The following is an 18,870-nucleotide window of genomic DNA, read 5'->3' as shown; positions in this document are numbered from 1 at the left end:
ATGTGCTATAGTGAGAGCTTTGAATTGAATTCTATTCTCAACTCTAAGCCAGTGCAGCTCTTTCCTGGTATTGCTGATATGGTCAAATTTGGGTATGCGCTTAATGATTCTAACTGCATTATTCAGAATGATCTGATAGATTTGGAAGCATTTGTTGTTTGCCCCTACCATCAGGGCGTTACCATAATCCAAACAGGATAAAATGGTTGTCTTAGCCACTGTGGCACAGTTGTCCTCTGATAGGTAGGGGCTGATAGCTTTAACGAGTCTAAGTTAATAACTACATGTTTTTTTTATGTATTGCGACTGTGCTTCAGCTCCTAATGATGCTTCCATCATCATGCTCAATGTTTTGACTTTGTCGAGGACCTTAATTTGTGTGTTTTATATCAGGAAAGAATTGTATTCTGGGGAGAGGGAGTTTTTGGCCTGTTGGGAACCAAAGAACATCAACTCGGTCTTCTTTCCATTTAAGCACATCCAGTTGGTATTCACAATTGTTCTATGCTGGAATAGATGTTGAGCAGATTATTATTGTTTTTCTTGTGATGACCACAAAGTTTCATCACTAGCTGGGTATCATCAGCATAATTAGTAAAAAAGATGTTTAACTGACCCAGTGCGAGGCAAAGATATCTTAGATATAGGTTGAACAACAACGGGGACATACTGGCTCCCTGTGGAACCCTGCAGAGGATTTCTCTTTCTGACGAGAATGTTTCACGCCAGTGAACGCGTGATGTTCTGTGTTTTAAGAAAGACATTATCCACCCTTTAGCTGCTGGTGAATAGTTGACCGTTTTCCCCAGAGCCACTTCTAGGAAGAAGATCAAATGCGGCACTAAGGTCCAATAGGACGAGAAGGCCTGCTTTCCCTTTGTCCATGATGCTAAGCATCTTTGTCTGAAGATCTATCATAGCCGTCTCTGTGCTATGAGCAGGTCTGAAGCTTGACTGTTGGACATAAAGGGATTCTGACGCTTCTACGTGCGCCTGAAGTTTTGATGTAGCTATCCTGTTCATGATTTTTAATAAGAAGTTACAGTTGGTAATGGGCCTAAGATTGCTGGGGTCCCTGGGATCTAGGCCTGGCTTCTTGACAAGGGGAGTGACCGTAACCCTTTTTATGTCCTGAGGGACCAATCCATCCCTGAAGGAAGAATTGACAATTTTAGTTAGAAGAGGTGAAAAAAGATCTGAATTTTCCAAAATCATTTTTGCTGGTAGGATGTTCTCAGAACACGAAGTAAATTTTCTAACATTGTTAATAGTCTTTTCAGGATGGATATTTAGGTTTTTTGGTTTATTTAATTGAGATTTAGTAATTGTGTCTCTGGCTTTTTCGATTTTCCAGAAGAAGGCATTTTGGGTATTCTCACACTCCTGTTGAGATGGAATAAAAGGAGGTGAGATAGCCTTAGGCTTCTCGATAGACTTGAGAATGCTAAATAGTTTACCTGTGGCATTACCCGCTGACATAATTTGATTATCAAAGTATTGTTGTTTTGCCTCTGTTATATCTTTCTTGCATCTTAGATCGGTGTTCTTCCATTTTCCCTTATTCTCTATAGTGGTTTTTTTTTCCATGTGTAGGGGAGGACTGGTCCAGGAGACCCCTCTTGCCTGCGTTTTCTCCCCAGGTGAGGGCTATGGCTCATTGGGCGTTCCCTCGTACCACCCGGGCCCAGGTGGTGGAGGGCTCACCCGCTGGAGACATTGCCCACACGTATTGATTGCCCATACAAATTTAGCTAGGCCCAGAAACCATTTTTTGTCTGGTAAAGATGGTGTGAGCTCAGCGCACTGTAGCGCGGCCCCCACCCTTGGAGAGTCTCATCCCTGTTGCCGCAGCACCCTGGCAGATCCGCTGCGAGCACGTTCCCACGAACAAGATGGACATGAGCTAGCGCAATACGCTAACATTGTAACAGTTCACCTCCCGCAGTGTACTATCACTATCAGCATGACCCGGCCAGCAGGCCTGAACAATGAGAAGAACGGTAAAATGGTCATCTGATGACAGACAGTCTTAATATATATGTATATAGTAATGTCAAGACCACTTGCAAAGTATGCTTTCTTCCACAAAATCTCTTATATTACAAACGCCTGTAGAATGTATTAAAATTAGAGAGCATGCTCCCATGATATAAGCAATGGCGAGCTGACACCATTACAGGTGGATGCCAATAATAAAGGAACGCTCCAGGGATCTGTTTGTTGCGTGTATCACTGGGCAGCCTACCTCCCATGGTTTTGCGCCATAACTAAGCTAATGCTGCTAGAGTACACGAGAAAGCGAATGCAACTATACTATGAACTCATGTAAAGGATGCGCGAGAATGCACTTATCATGTGTGTATGTCTAAGCCCCTTATGTGCCACCACCGTCACGTACAGTGGCGGGTCGTTTTCTATGTACTCCACCGACCCAACTACTACCTCATTTACTGCGAATGTATATGCATGTAACTAAAATACTGTAGCTGCTAGAATATAATGTACAAATATGGTGCTCGGACTGGGTATAATCGAGACACATCCAGCAAAGTTTAAATGCATGTTTTGAAGCGATTTTGAATAAGTATTATAGAAAGTGTTCAAATGTTTGTGATGTCTTTACCTACATTCAGCAACACACGAGGGAGATACCTTTGTGAATGCGTACAAGGCCATTTCCCCCTCCCACCCTGCGAAGGCTGCCAAGACATGAGAACAGAGGCCCGCTCTGCGCTATCCCACCTCCCCCGACCAGACTGGAGCCGCTTCAAAGATTTGTAGCCCCACTGCAGCACCTATAGTTAGTCGTCGCCACCCAATCCCAATGAACTTGTGCCCCCTATAGTATGTAGGTTTTGATGACGTTTTTTGTAAATATATACGCCTGTCTTTGCTATTGTCAGACAGAGCGCTCTCGGAGTTTGCAGAGTTCTTTGCATGCCCTATTCTGATTGATAAACTCCCATTTACGCTCACCCGCACTCTGTCTTGGCCTTATTCCCATTTTGGGAGAGTCTTTCATTGTCTCTCATTGCGGGGAGGATCGTGCTGTTTGGGGACGCTTGCTTTCACATGCATTTTCTAGATTTCTCTTTTTCCCTTTAATAATGAATAAATCTTTTGAGAACCAGGTATAGGGTTTAGTTATGTATCTGCATGTTTTGAGTTGAAGAGGGGCATTCTGGACAGTCAGTTGTTTAAGATGACCAAGAGCATTGTTCATCGTGACTTCACAGGAGACTACTTCTTTGATATTATCATTAATATCCTTTATGCAGGATATCAACTGTTCTCTATTAATATTTTTAAAGTTCCTTTGGGCTATTTTCAATGGTGGATTTGGAGTTTTATCTACAGGGGAAGGGGGAATAATTTGAAAAGTGACACTGAAATGGTCTGACCAAATACAGGGTTCTGTCTTGTAATAATGTGTTATTAAGTTGTTTGTCACTACCCAGTCTAATTGGTGCCCATTTTCCATTGTGGGTTCACTGTTAGTAACATGGAAGTCTAAGTTGTTCAATAGACTCTCTAGATTGGTGGTATCTTTGTCTTCTGAGTTGCCGTGCCATCTATTAAGATCTCCTACTACCAGTGTTGCGCTGTTTGGACCTTTGAGAAGGTTGAGAAGATGGGAAAACTCTTCATTGAAGTCAGGGGTAATGGAAGGTGGTCTGTATATAACTACCAGGTTAGGCAGCTATTTCCAATCGGCAGATATTTTCAGAATTTCACTACCCTTAGATGTAGATTTACCTGGAAACATGGGAATAGAGCTCCTTGAAATGAATGCCACTCCTCCTACTTGCCCCGTTTCTCTATTGGTGAAATACATTGCATATCCTTCTGGGACTGCAATGTCACGTGTGGGGCCTATGGGTTCTTTTAACCATGTCTCAGTGATGCAAAATATGTCAAACTGAATGGCTAGCGGAGCATTACAAGTGATGGAAAGGATATTGTTCCTGGCATTCCAAGTCACACAATTATCACAATGCCTGCTGTGCAATTTTAAGCTAGCCAGTCACCAAGACCCCTGCACTGAACAAACTGTTTGCTCAGCAAAACCGAAAGCTCTGCATATCAATTTCTAGAGCCCCAGGATCATTTGCCATGTAAAAAGCCCTGCCTCTGTCATGATGCTGGGCACATTTTAAGAGGGATCACCCATACTTCAGAAGGAGCAGAAACCAATGTCCACCTGGCCAGTGCGGGGCCACAATAATCGCCTCTACCCTAGATTTCCTCATCTTCTGTACTGCTGTAGCAAAAAAAGAACTAGAAGGAAAGGCACAGAGAAGGCCTGATGGACAAGTCAGTTGCATTACATCTACCGCCCATGATGCCTTGCATCAGAATCTGGAGCAAAAAAAAGCAGGAAGGATGCATTGATCTGGGAAGCTAAGAGGTTAAGGGATGGAGCTTTGCAACTGGATCCGATTTCATGAAAAGCTCATGGTTCCAGAATCCCCTTCTAAAGGTTTGGGTGTGTTTGATCGAATTTTCTTTGATCGCTGCAAACTGACAGCTATTTATCTGCTCTGGGCCCAATTTAAACGGACATGCATTTTTATTGTTTGTCCCCCGCCTCCAGTTTTATGGGAGCAGGGGACACCCCCCAACCTCAAAATTGCAAAATATCAAAAATGCGAAGCCGGGGACAGCCCGCCACTCCTGCTCTCTAGGGTTGGTATTTTGCAATATATGCAACCAAATTGCCCATGCAAAATCCGATCAAATTGATCATAAAGGTCAATTATTTTAGGTCAAATAGGCTAAAAGCTTTCTGGTTTGGGTGTGTTTGAGATTGGGGATTTCTTCAGCTGAGTTAATCTACTAGTGCATTATCCACCTCACTGATATGACCTGCTTACAGAGAGGATAGGGGACCCTTTCCCCAAGAGCCCAGTTTGTGAGCCAAGTCTGCAAGGTGCCATGATCTGGACCCCCCTTCCCATCTGTTGATACAATGCATGGTAAAGATGCTGTCTGTATTCATAATTATTACTTTTCCCTTGTGCTGCTTCTTGAAACTTTGGAGAGCTTTAAACGCTGCCACTAGTCCTCACTGGTTGGAAGATCAGGCGCTCACTTCTTGTCCTCACGATTCCTTGTGCCAGGCTAGGTTCTGTGTCATTCCCCATCCCTCTCTGCTGAGATCTGCAGTAAGACCGGAATGGCTCAGTAGAAATCATCTGAGAATCTTCTCCATGTGTAGCAACCACTGCATGCAGAGAGTTGCAGACTGGAATTAGAGCCTCTTAATCTTTGGAGTCTGGTATCCCGTTCTTGGATATGTGCGATTGTTAAGACGGATTTCTGAACTCTGTCCTGGCGGCGCAGAAGTTCAGAAGGCCAACCTAATTACTTGGAACAGAGTAACCTCTGGACAAGCCAGACCAATCAGGGTAGCGATCGCGGCGGCCAAGACTAGGTCTCAAGAGTGGTGAGGGTGACTGAAAGCCTGCAATGAGCACACAAAGCGAGGACACTTACAAACTACTCCAAACAGGTGTTATATTAAAACTATATACACATTTATTCCAAGGCCTTTAAAACAATGACCGTAGCGAGAAATCACAACACAACTCTAGTAAACCAACACATAGCATACCAATACAATATATATACAAATACAAACAAGTCTCAAGCGTTAGATGCACGAAATGTGTAGACCACCTAAAAGGGAGGGAAAACAGGCAGTGCGAAATAATGCTTAGACCCAGTCCGCCTTCAGAGGCTCCTAACTAAAAGGAAGTCCGAGCCCTACGAAGAGTGGAGCCTTGTGCTCAAAAGTACCTGCACACGCTGGTGCCAACGGGCAAAAGGGGAGTCTCTTGAAGGGAAATCAGGCAGTTCAGTTTAGTGCACAAATGAAGAAGAACAGTGTTCCGCAACTCAAGCGCAACCTCCACTGTGGGCAGAAGCAGAGCGCGAGTACGGAAAGGCGTGCTGTTTTGACGCAGCGGGGAAAAGCTATGGGCTCCTGCAGGAGGGCGACCAGTTCCTAGCTATGCTACTCACCTGTCCCCGATGCAAGCAGACCCAGGCTTCTCCGCGTCAGTTTCAGTCGCTGGCAGGTTCAGAAGAGCAGGGGACCTCTCGTCGTCGTGTTGAGTCTGCAGCAGCAGAGTTGAGTAAAAGACGTCCCAAACGAAGGAACCCGCACAGTTTGTTACCACAGCAGGGCAACGGAGCAGCCGTGTGTATCTGAGCCAAATGTACAATACTCACTTCAGACCTGGGAACGCCAAGTGTACGAAGCGTGTGAGAGTGACAAGGACTCGAAATACTACACAACCTGGCGGCGGTTACAGAGCAAGACTCCTGTGTAGGCTGGTCAGTCTGCTGGATGGCCCAGAGACACTTCCGAAGGCTTACGAGCAGGAGATGGTGAAGATGCAGAGAATAGCTGTTCCCGCTATTCCAAGGGTCGAAGTACCAGTACAGGCCTTCTGGTTCGATCAAAGGTGAAAAGGGTTTCACAAGGCGACAGCAGTGCAGAGGAGCAGTCCTTCAGCGGGTCACCAGCGATTCCTCGGTTCAGCCCCTTGGTTGTAGGATACTTGGCTCCTGTATTCCTTCGTTGGTGAGAACTCAGGAGATCGACATGGTAGTGGTGTTTCCAGCCCCCTCTTATCCATGGTTCCCTTCGCGCCAAAAGGGAGGGGACCCAATGGGAGATCCGCTCATCAACACTCACACTATTCGTGGACCTATCACGGACCACGGTGGTCCCAGGCATTCACACCACCCTAGACTCTCTGGCACCCAGGATGTGTATTGGGACCAGACATCCCAGCCCACATCCTGGAGGCACACACCAGGCATGTAGAAGCCTGCGAAAGCATCCGTGTTTCGCGGGGGAGTACATGCCCAAATAAGGAAGGCCCTGGGTCGGCTCGACCGGGGGAGGGGGAAGGCAAAGGGAGCAAGACGGTCAGCGGACAGGACAAAGGAGCCTCGTGGTCTGGCCATTTTGGGAGCCAGGCCACCATTTTGGGCTAAGCGCGAGAAACGCGCTTAAAACGCCAAAAGGAGCTCAAAACACAAGAAACGATCGCTGCCACCATTCCCGTCCGTGAATCACTTGCACCGATCAGTTACAATCCTAAAAGGGTATCTAGGGCCTGTAGAAGGCTAGAGACCCAAGAGAGCAGTAACTTAGCTTACAGTGCCCTCTTGTGTCATGTTGCACGAAAGCCGCAACATGATAAAAGAAACTACGGAAAACAGTGTTTCCCGGTACTGACTGTCTTAAGGGCATGTCAGTTTCCCCGTAAGAATGGAGCGAAAGCCCAGAGGAGTGCGGCAGAAGGCTGCACTTCTCTGGCAAAGTCGAGAACAAGGTGAAAAACAACAGCAAAACGTTTAGGGGTTGCCACATGGAAGGAAAATTACCTACAATTACGAAATCTTTCCTAACAGCGATACCCGGTGACTATTGGGTAGGCTTGCCCATGGAGCTACCTGAACACATGTCACCTTGTGGCCTTACATCAGTAGGAATGTTCTTTCTGTAGCCGTGATTAGATTTAAGAGTTGTCACTGTGCCCTGGAGAAGAAAGGCCTTCTCCAGGTCCACGCTGATGTGCGCTCTGGCAGAGATCAGATTCTGGGATGGGAGCAGGTGGCACTTCTGCCTGTTGACGAAGTGAATTCAGTAATGCATGTCTGATGCATTTGCCTGATAAGAAGACTCCTGGAGGATGCTCAGATCAGCCCACATCCAAGTACCTGATATCTTGTAGGCCCTCCAGCCGAAGGGTTGCAACTACTGGTGCAGTATCTTTGTACAAACTTTGAGGCTCTGTTTTGAGAACAAAGCACATTGAATTCACTTGAAAAAAATGAGATGATCCACTAGGAGCTTCATGAATTTCTAAATATTTGCTCTTATTGGGATGTGCGTCCTGAAAGGGCAAGGATGCCAAAAAGTCACCCACAGTCCCAACGGAATATTGGATTGGAGGGTGTCCATTTTGAAGTGTTTGTCTGCTACCCAGATGTTGAGAGATTTCCAAGTCTTGAATCAGTCTTTATGTTCCTGGCCTCTTTATTATCTGAAAGATCATTGAGCAGAGCCTTCTTCCTCTTTCTGCCTCGGGAAAACTCAAGATAAACCCTTTTTTTCAATATGGTCACTGCCCCTTCCATGTGTCCTCCCTCTTGGATATAGGTGTTGCAATGACCCCTGCTAGGGTTGGTGAAGATTTGAAGTATATGTTGTAGCCCCTGTCCAGAGTCCTCAGGACACACTGATCCTGTGTGATCACTTTCCATGCCTCTGATCAGTCAAACAATCACACCCCTACTGGGAGAGAGTAGTTGTGAGGGCCTCCTCAGTTTGGAGGCTGGGCTTCCATGATGGAAGGTTGACAGGATCTTACCACTGGCTTTTGATTGTTCCTGTATTTGTAATACTGAGAAGAGTTATATTTTACTTTTATTCAGGTCCCTGAACCACTATTTCTTGTCGGAAGGTAAGTATTTCTTTCTGAGCATATGTGCATGTTTGCCATTACAAAACAATCAGTTGAGCACCTTCGAAAGGCATATTCGTAGCTTTTGCCCTCTGAGAGTTCTCTGGGTGCCAAAACCTAAGATGTATGCTCCTTTGACGGGAGTAAATGCTCCCATAGTCATAACGTTGGCTCTGACTTCATCACATGGCAGGTCTGACAAAGTCTCAACCTTGCACTGCATTGCCCCCGGCCAGCTCTGGAGTGCAGTCGGAGCCATTAATGGCTTGGTGAAGTCTTTGGAAAGCAGACAGCAGAGTCGTGGATGTGTAACATGCATAGACATTGGATCCTAAGGACAGGTCTGACCCTGTGCAGACTTTCCTTGAGGCTTCATCCACCTGCTCTCGGATAGAGACATTATTGGCCATTAAAGACCTTTCTGTGAGGTTAGGTAGGATCTCAACCATGCCGGCTGGCTGACTGGGGAAGTGACTTCTCTATTCCTCCTGAGGGGTGCAGCTAGATTATTAATCTGGGCATGCTTATTTTCTCTGTCTCTTTCCTTCAGGATCTTTCTCTGGTCCCTTAGAGAATCTGTGAGATCCCTGATTACTGGCAAGCCTCATATTGCCACTTTCATTTACTGTGAATCTATGCGTCATCAACAGAATCTTTTACTCACACCGATCTCCTCTGATTCCCCTGTCACCATATCTCTGTCCGGGAATGTTCCCACCTGTCCGTCATACTTTGTGTTCTGAGCAAAGCTAGAGGCAGATGAAGTCGAGGACTCTGATGTGCTGGAGTTCGTGAACAATCCCTGTGTATCCTCTTCTGTCTCCCTCTTTCTTAGTTCAGAGTTTGTATTAGAATTGTTTCACTTGTGTGAAGGAAAGCTCAGACGTCTTGTGTTTTTCGTGTACCCATTCCTTTTCCTGAGAGGAGAAGAAAAGATTCTGAAGCAGAGGTTTTCTCATGACCGGGTACTTATTTTTTTATTTTGATTTTCTTCCCAGTAGAGCCCAATGCTACTGAGATGTTCTCTGCTGCTATGTATCTAGTTTTCCTGGCCTCCTTGTTTACTCGTTCTACTGTGCTGGCTGCTCCCCACCAATTGGTTCCCATTCCAAGATGGCTACCAGAGAAAGGTTCTGTAAAGGCAGGCAGGCGGGAACAACTACCCATTCAGCCCCCTCTGTAGTGCAAAAATAATACCCAGTATACTACTCATGAGCAAAGTCACAAACATAATCTGCAAAGAGGTCTGTCTCTCCTGAGGAAGTCACCACCCAGGATCCTGTTGAGCCTGTAAACACTTTACCGCGGCTCAGAGAACATTGATACATTTTTGCCTGTTAAGCAATAGAGGGAAGGCAGGCCCAAATCTGTCCCCAGACCTTGTATCTCCTGCCTAGGCAAAGAGGCTGTGCCACAGGCTTCTGACTCTAGACCAGAGGTCTTCAAATTGTGGGGCATCCCGGGGGCGGGGGGGAAGTGGAGGGGGCACGAGTGACCGGCATGAAATGTAAAAAGATTGTTTTTTTCTTTTTTTTTTTAGATTGGAGGAAATGGGCAGGGGCGGCTCACATGGTTGGACTGGACCATAATACTGTCTCAGGCACCAATGAAAAAGCGCCCCGCAGTTGCAAATGGATATTCATTCCTTTAGTCACAGGCTGTTTGAATAGTACCCATGGGGGTGTTTTGTGTTAAAATGTAAGCAAATTGTGATATTTAAAGAATATTCATTCAGCAACAATGGTCAAAACTACTAGCTGCATTGCCTGGGGGCTCATCCATAACAGGCGCAGGGGCATCCACCCAGTGGTCCCCTCACCCTTTATGGAGGAGCCAAGGAGCCAGCCCAGTGAAACACTGAGCACTCCCTCAGCTGCTTTTTCCAGCTGAGGGAGTGTTCCTGGGCTGGCTGAACTGTCAAAGGGAAACAATGTTTCCCTTTGACAGTTCAGTTCCCCAGCCGCACATGCTCACTGAGCCATGCAAAGATAGGGGCGTTTTGTTTCGCCAGCCTTACATAGCTCATTGGACACACTGGCTGGGGCACTGCATGTCTGTATGTGTGAGAAGGAGCTCCTGCACCTCCTTGTACATACATACAGAGCAACCTGGAGCAGGGCATGTCAGCACCCACACGCAGGCATATCAGCACCCCTGCAGAAGGTACATTCATGTTCATTTATTTTTTATTTAAATACGTGTATGGATGCATGTATGCTTGTTTTATGAGTGAGGGTATGGTGATGGGTGCTTGCATAAATGATAGAGTGATTGCTGTGTGAGTGTGTGTGTGTGTGTGTGTGTGTGTGTGTGTGTGTGTGTGTGTGTGTGTGTGTGTGTGTGTGTGTGTGTGTGTGTGTGTGTGTGTGTGTGTGTGTGTGTGTGTGTGTGTGTGTGTGTGTGTGTGTGTGTGTGTGTGTGTGTGTGTGTGTGTGTGTGTGTGTGTGTGTGTGTGTGTGTGTGTGTGTGTGTGTGTGTGTGTGTGTGTGTGTCTGTGTGTTAGTTTTGGTCTGTTGAGCTGATTTTGGCGAGGGGGGAAGAGGGAGGAAGGAGGTTTCTACTCCAGAATCACCCTTGATTGGTTTGGCACTGGCCATCTGACTGTGTTGGGAACGGGGTGGGGGAGCCCATGGACTGTGGTGGGAGCAGGATGGGTGGGAGCAGCTGGATAGTGATGGGAGCAGGGTGGGGAGAGCCTGGGGTCTGTGTTGGGGTTGGGAGAGCCCAGGGACTGGGTAGGAGTGGGATGAGGGAGCCCAGCGACTGTGATGGGAGCAGGTGCGGGAGCCCAGGGACTAGGGTACGGGGACGGCGCACAATAGCTCATAGCCATTTCTATATATTGTCCATTTGGCATTTTTGGGGTGCCCGGCCTGCCCAAATTTTGCTCAGGGGGGGGCCCAGGCAAAAGAAGTTTGGAGACCACTGCTCTAGACTGAGAACTCAATGGAGGGAAAGACAGGACCCGCAGCAGCAGAGGGGAAGGCCGGCCCCCCTCCTCTTACCTCCTGCCTATGCAGAGTGCCTCCTTCACAAGTCTCTGAGATCGCTGACATTTCCCCTGTTCACAGACAGACAACTCGCTTGCTTATCTCCTGCTGTGAGCGACACCCCTCAGGCCTAAGGGGGGCTCCTCCCACCTTCCAGTTCCAGCCAGACAGGCCTGCAGGAGGGCATAGAACGGAGCGACAAAGTGTTTCCCCTTGCACTGCTACAAGGAAGTCTCTTTGAACCCCGTCATGAAGACACGAAAGCAGGAAAATTATGAAGTATTGGATCTGGGAGGTATTTGTACCTCCATGAGAATTCAAAAGAACATTTGATGCAGCCTAGGGTTGCTGTGGTGGATGGGGAACCTAGAGTCAGCACTGGGACATGGAAGAGGGATGTCAGGTGGAGGTAATGACTTTCCGCAAAGATTGGGGTGTTCCTTACATTGCAAATGAGGGTGTTCAATTCTCCCATAGTGTAAAGCGAAATACTTTTCTGTAAAATGTGACCACACATTTTACAAGATTCCCAATAGTCAAGTAAGAAAAGAAGGAGTGGAACTATATTAGCAAAAAGGGCGTGGACACCGTAAATACAGAAAGGGGCAGCATGTTTGGTGAACAGCGTCATAGAATCAAAATGTTTACTTCAAAAGCAACCCTCTGCTTCCCTCTTGTGGAATATTTTAAGTATTGCAAATCTGTATTTAAGCGATGAGAAAATCAAATAGGTATTTTCGCATGCAGCAGAATTGTTTTATTCAATGAGGACCCACGTCAGAAAAATCACGAATGGGTGCTCCAAATGTGCACGCATGTGAAAAAGCACGCATGTGGGCAGGTTCTCCAAGAAAGGACTGAAAACACAAATACTTTTAAGCATGCAGTAATTGCCCAACCTCAAAATTCGCTTGAGTGGGATGTACCAGGGCAGCAACTGGTGCCTCCCAGAGCACATCTCTCATTTTATGAAGAGAGCCAGACAGGATGCGCTCTCTCTGGGAGTCACCCAAGATGCTCTCTCTCTCTGGGAGTCACCCAGGATGAGAGGCCTCAGTGAGTCACCAAGGATGTGGTCCCTCTGGGAGTCACCCAGGATGTGCGCCCTGTGAGAGTCACCCAGGATGCCCTCCCTCTGTGAGTCACCCAGGATGCGCTCCCTCTGGAAGTCACCCAGGATGATCTCCCTCTGTGAGTCACCCAGGATGCGGTCCCTCTGGTAGTCAACAAGGATGCTCTCCCTCTGTCAGCCACCCAGGATGCAGTCCCTCTGGAAGTCAGCCAGGATGCTCTCTCTCTGGGAGTCACCCAAGATGTGTGGCCTCTGTAAGTCACGAAGGATGCCGTCCCTCTGGGAGTCACCCAGGATGCTCGCCCTCTATGAGTAACCCAGGATACCCTCCCTCTGTGAGTCACCCAGGATGCTTTCCCTCTGTGATTCACCCAGGTTGCGGTCCCTCTGGGAGTCTCCCAGGATGCAGTGCCTCTGGGAGTCACCCAGGATGTGCGCCCTCTGTGAGTGACCCAGGATGCGCTCGCTCTGGGAGTCACCCAGGATGCTCTGCCTCTGGTTGTGACCCAGGATGCGTGGCCTCTGTGAGTCACCAAGGATGCGGTCCCTCTGTGACTCACCCAGGATGCCCTCCCTCCGTGAGTCACCCAGAATGCGCTCCCTCTGGGAGTCACCCAGGATGCTCTCCCTCTGTGACTCACACAGGATGCGGTCCCTCTGGGAGTCACCCAGGATGCTCTCCCTCTGTGAATCTCACCCAGGATGGGGTTCCTCTGGCACTCACCCAGGATGCTCACCCTCTGTGACTCACCCAGGATGCGGTCCCTCTGAGAGTCACCCAGTATGTGCTCCCTCTGGGAGTCACCCAGGATGTGCGCCCTCTGGGACTCACCCAGGATGCCCCCCTCTGTGAGTCACCCAGGATGCCCTCCCTCTGTGAGTCACCCAGGATGCGCTCCCTCTGGGAGTCACCCAGGATGCTCTCCCTCTGTGACTCACCCAGGATGCGGTCCCTCTGGGAGTCCCCCAGTATGCGCTCCCTCTGGGAGTCACCCAGGATGCTCTCCCTCTGGGAGTCACCCAGGATGTGCACATTCTGGGCTAGTTCCCTTATGGTTAGACTGCCCTGGAGCGGACCTTGTACAGGTCAAAGCAGAGTGCCAAAGGGCATTTTCAGGTCTCAGTCTACATTGCAATGCCCAACAGGGAAACGGCATGGACAGCAACATTTCTGTTTTGTTTTGTTTTGTTCACCTTTCTACCATGGACACGGGGGTAGACATGTAAAAAGTACCTTGTAGACGTCAGACCCTTTAAATCATGTCACTGGCAATTAGCAACATACACACACGTCGGTGGGGGGCTGACTCTTGGCCTTCACCAATGTCAGTGTAGGGGGCAGGTGTTGGGCATGGGCCCCACACTTAGATGTCCAGGGTTGTGGGGTGAACTGGAAGATACTTTTGCCCGTAGCCCATTCATCCCATTTGGCGGTAGCAGTTTCTCCCCCTGGCATTCTCCTTGGTCCTCCTGGCACTGCCCCTGTAATCCCCGGTACAATGCTCTTCCTGCTTATGCGGCTATAAAGTGTTACATCACTCAGAAAAAAAGGCATTGGCAATGCCAATAGTGTTGGCGTTTACTGCTGTTATTTGCATTTTGCATTTGTAGGTACCAGGGTGCAAGGAGGAGGGTGCAAGTTTCAAAGGAGGATGTGATAAGGGGCACGAGTGTGCAAGAGAATGAGAAGGAAGGAGACTAGAGCAAGGGAGGAAATGATTGAGAGAAGGTGCCATCAATGATGAGCAAAAGGAAATATGATTGAGAAAAGTTGAGAGTGAGAAGGTAAGAAATAAATCAAGTGTGTGAAAGGAAGGATGAGAGGGGGTAGAGAGTGGCGGTGAGGTGGGTGAGTGGGATGTAGAGAGAGTTGGGTGGGTGGTGCTAGACAGAGTTGGGGTAGGGTACAGAGAGTGGAGGAGGTTGGATGGGGTAGAGAGAGTGGAGGTAGCGAGTGGGGGCAGAGAGAGTGGGGGTAGGGTGGGTGGGTGAGGGTAGAGAGAGTGGAGAAGGTTTGGTGGGATAGAGATATTGGGGATAGAGAGAGTGGGGGTAGGGTGGGTGGGTGAGGGTAGAGAGAGTGGAGGAGGTTTGGTGGGGTAGAGATAGTGGGGATAGAGAGAGTGGAGGTAGCGAGTGGGGAAGAGAGAGTGGGGGTAGGGTGGGTGTGGGAAGAGAGAGTGGGGGGTAGGGTGGGTGGGCGAAGAGAGAGGGGTAGGGTGGGTACATCTGCAATCCACAAGGTGTCCGAAACTATTTTTGTAACATAATTCATATTTATGAAACACGCTGTATAATAAATAGCAAACAATGTACTCCTTAATATGTATTTAAAATGCCTGGATTGTTTTCCTGATCATAATGCATTAGATTTTAAGTATACATTGAAAAAGAAAGAAAAACATGCCAAACTGAGGGTGGTGAAGCGTGCTGAGAACTCTCTTGTTTCCGTGATCAGGTATAATAAAGGAAGTGTTCTGTGCTATTCTTATGGAATGATCAGATTATCTTGTTTCTAGTTGATTAATTGGTAAGGGAGAGGTCAACAAAGGTTGTTGTTCTTAATGGCGTCTCTGGTACAACTGACACATACCACCAGCTGATTTTAAGGCTCGTACCTTATATTCTGAGAAAGAAGGTGGACAGTAGAGAAAACACTTGGTTCCAAGTCAAATCCACCTTGAGCCAGATTTTCTGTAGCAGGAAAACGGGTGGGTGTGGACACGAAAGGCCGGCCCTAATGCATAACCACACTTTGCCAGCGTGGTGGAATGGGCGGTAATGTATTTAACTCCCCTAATTAGTGATCAGCCATGAGTGATACCAGGCAACGTACACGCCACTCAAACCACTAAGGACTATGTGAACGGTCGGCGACCACTCGTGTCCATATTAACGGAACACCTTTCCTAATCTTTTACAAGCCTCTGTGCTGGTTGCTTACGTCCAGATTTAACAGAATTCTCGTAGACGTCAACTCCCAGCATGCACTCGTTTTTAAAATGTGCGCGAAGAGCTCATGTGGGCCCCCTGTGGCCTGTGTTCATCTCGTCATTTTATAATGAGCGGTGGTCCCAAGTCTGTTGTACTTCTTTCTAAATTAAGTATGTATTCCAAGATAATATATCGCAAAGCAATCAATTGCTTTGCTCAATTCCTCATAATGTACAACTATGCCCCTCCACTGCCAACGCACAACACAGGCTACAGTCCACAGAAGTGCAATGGTTCTAATGTCCGGTTCCTGATTAATCTCCTACCCTGCACTTCTACGCCCAGGTGGCAGCGTCTCGCTCGAGAAGGATTAGACTGCACTCTTTGTGGAACCAGTGGCGCCCCCAGAAATCTTTTATAGGGTTGGCCTGATGAGGCCCCAGTAAATCTTGGGGTGGCACCAAAACAAACACATAACTGAATTTCAAGAAATCTATTATGCCGATGTAGTATGTAGTCCAGTTGAAAACTATGTATATATGAGAGTTAAGGAATTCATTATTTAACAGTTAACTAATTAATGTATCTGATGCACATTTACTTATATCAGTAAGGTTAACATTTTGAGTTCCACAATCCTGTTTGTGCTATGTAAGGAATATGTGATGTGTATATGCATGTTAGACAATTTATTGTTCTTCAAACAGAATAGTTGTTCGACTTTGACTTGAAAAGACAAATATGCAGCTTTAATTTAAGGGAGCACATTGATTGTAAGGAACAAAACATTTACTGAGAACATGCCTACTCAAGTAAAAAACAACACAGTGGCCTAAACATTTTTCAATACAGCTGTATTTGGTTCATGTTGCTGTGTGTTCTTGTAAACTAAAATATATACTTACAAAAAGGAAACAAAAAGCATGATAATGTAGAATATATATTTTTGTATAGCCTGCTCAACCTATTTACATCCCCGCTTTTCTTGGCTACATTCTTTTGTGTGTCTTCTTGCAAACTAAACATGAACAAAGCAAAAGTGCATGATCATGGACAACAATATACATTTTAACGTAGCCTACTCAGTACTCAGCCTATTCATTATTATTGTATTATTAATATAGTTTTAATCGCCTGTTGCTGTGTCTTTTGTCAAACACATCCAAAAAATCATCAATATTTATTGCCCTATCCCTTCTTGACTCTACACTTAACAACCCCAAATGCTCAATCGCTCATCACTCATTGTATTTCTCAAGGTAGTCTTGATTAACTCTAGAACAGAAAAACTATGCTCACATGCTGCAGTGCTCACAGGTAATGCAAGTGCAATTTTGCAAAGTTTAAACATCTCATGGAACACTTCCTTATATGGCTCAAAGAAGACTGTGAGCTCTATTAAACTGGTCTGTTTTTCAAAACCACTAGTTTGCCTCCTATCAAGAATTCGCTTGACATGAGGGATCTCTTATTTTAGATCCTCACTGCTGCAGTTCTATTGCGAGGCAAATGGAAACACTACATTTTTCTCACAAAATGTGGGACTGGGGGGATTCAAGGCTTGTATCCCTTGCATAACGGCACAATTTTCTTTAGAAAATGTTCTCTTCACCTCAGAGAGAAGCACATCAACAATTGGAATAAATGTACCTGCCGAAATTACTCCTTATCTGTATTGGCATGTCTTTGAAATATAGGCGTGGAAATGTAATACCCTTCAAGCCTAGAACTTGGTGTGACCTGACGCCCTAGAGGTGCACCAGCGATGTTGCATCGATCAGCAAGGGTCATAGTATTGTTCCAAATCTCATTAAAGACAGAGCCCTCTCTATAACTGTTTAATGTGTCAACAAGTGAATCAACAAGGATAACTGCCGTTCCTAAATTTAGTTGTGGGGACTGTAAAATATCTGACAGGTGTTTTATGTCACCAAAAACATGTGTGAATGTTAAAAGGAGGCCAGCAAACTGTAAATCGATTTGGGCTAATAGACCTCTTGCTTCTACAGCTCTGTCACCATTTTTCTCTTCAGATATTTCTTTTAGTAGACGTATGAGGGCTGGCAGTCTGTCCCTCACTGTCTTGCAAGCATTGTACCTACAGGCCCAGTGTGTCTCTGTCAATCTTTCAAACTCTCTTGGGGCCCCCTGAAACATGTCCCTCTGTACCTCTAGCCATCTTTGATGCACATATGACCCTGACACAAACACAAACAGTTTCTGCAGAAGACAAAAGAAACAATAACTTGCATTCACTAGTTTACTTTGAAATGTGTCTGACTACCACACAAATACCATTTTGAACCCGATTTCCATCACACCCTGCTATGGCAGAGCCTAATCTCCTAGCCAGAGGCAGATCAAAAGGCCTGCATTGGGCTGTGGCAGGTTTTGTGTCCGCAAGTAGTTCAAACCCTCTTCTCTCCCTCTACTCTTGAGCACCCAGCGGACTTAATATTAGGGGTTGCAGTGGTAGGCCCAGCAACGTATTACTCGTGTGAATTACCAACATTAAAAGTAATCAAATGTCCAACAATACACTTTTCTTACTAAAACAGCAACCATTTACACTTGCAGTGTTGTGCTTCTAGTGCTCATTAAACACAAGAACACAGAGGATTTCTTCAGGCAAAGATAATACATGAGCATTGAAAATAGTAGTCAAACAATAAGCAGTTCTCAGTAGAAGCCAAAATATACTCTAGTAAACCCATAGCAGTGGTCGAACTGGGCAGGAGCTTTGGGGAGCAGTGCTCCTGTAGTTTAAAAAAAATGTTTTACGTTTCCTATATTTTTAGTTTAAAAAGAAATCTTCTGGAATGGTTTCATTTTAAAATAGAAGTGTAGGAAGATATTGAATCTTGCACTTCAGTGCACCGCACTGAACATTCCCTTAAACAGTAGGCGCATTTGTTTGGAGGTTTGGATTGCGCGTGGGAGGAGGCGTGGCAATGGGGTTTGCGGGTAGCGGGAGCAAGCCAGCAGGGAACATAGTTCTACTACTTCTTTTGGTACACTGAAACCACTGACCGCTAGCATCTGTACTCTATTACGCATCTTAGATAGTTGTAAAAAAGGGCCAAACCGTCGTTGACAAATGAGGGTCACTCTTTTTTTTTAGGTTCTCTTGCCTTTTTTTTGGTCACAGTTTCACCATGCTTCAAATACTAAGAATTGCAAATCTATTAGAAAAGAGTAACAGGTTTGATGCTTTCTACCCCATCAGGTCTCTCAAGTAAGGGTCCTTGATATTTAAAAAAAATAACTCAAACCGCTGAGCTGCCAAAATTATGCAAAAATGCCCTAGTAGTTTACACGCGAGACACATTTCAAATGCACATTCAAGAGGCACCTCGCCTGACACCCATAAATTCAAAGATTCACATTCCTT

The sequence above is a fragment of the Ambystoma mexicanum genome, chromosome 4q, assembly GCF_040938575.1.
Source record: "Ambystoma mexicanum isolate Mex_15411 chromosome 4q, UKY_AmexF1_1, whole genome shotgun sequence".
In the NCBI taxonomy this organism is placed as follows: Eukaryota; Metazoa; Chordata; class Amphibia; order Caudata; family Ambystomatidae; genus Ambystoma; species Ambystoma mexicanum.
This window is presented reverse-complemented; position numbering follows the sequence as displayed.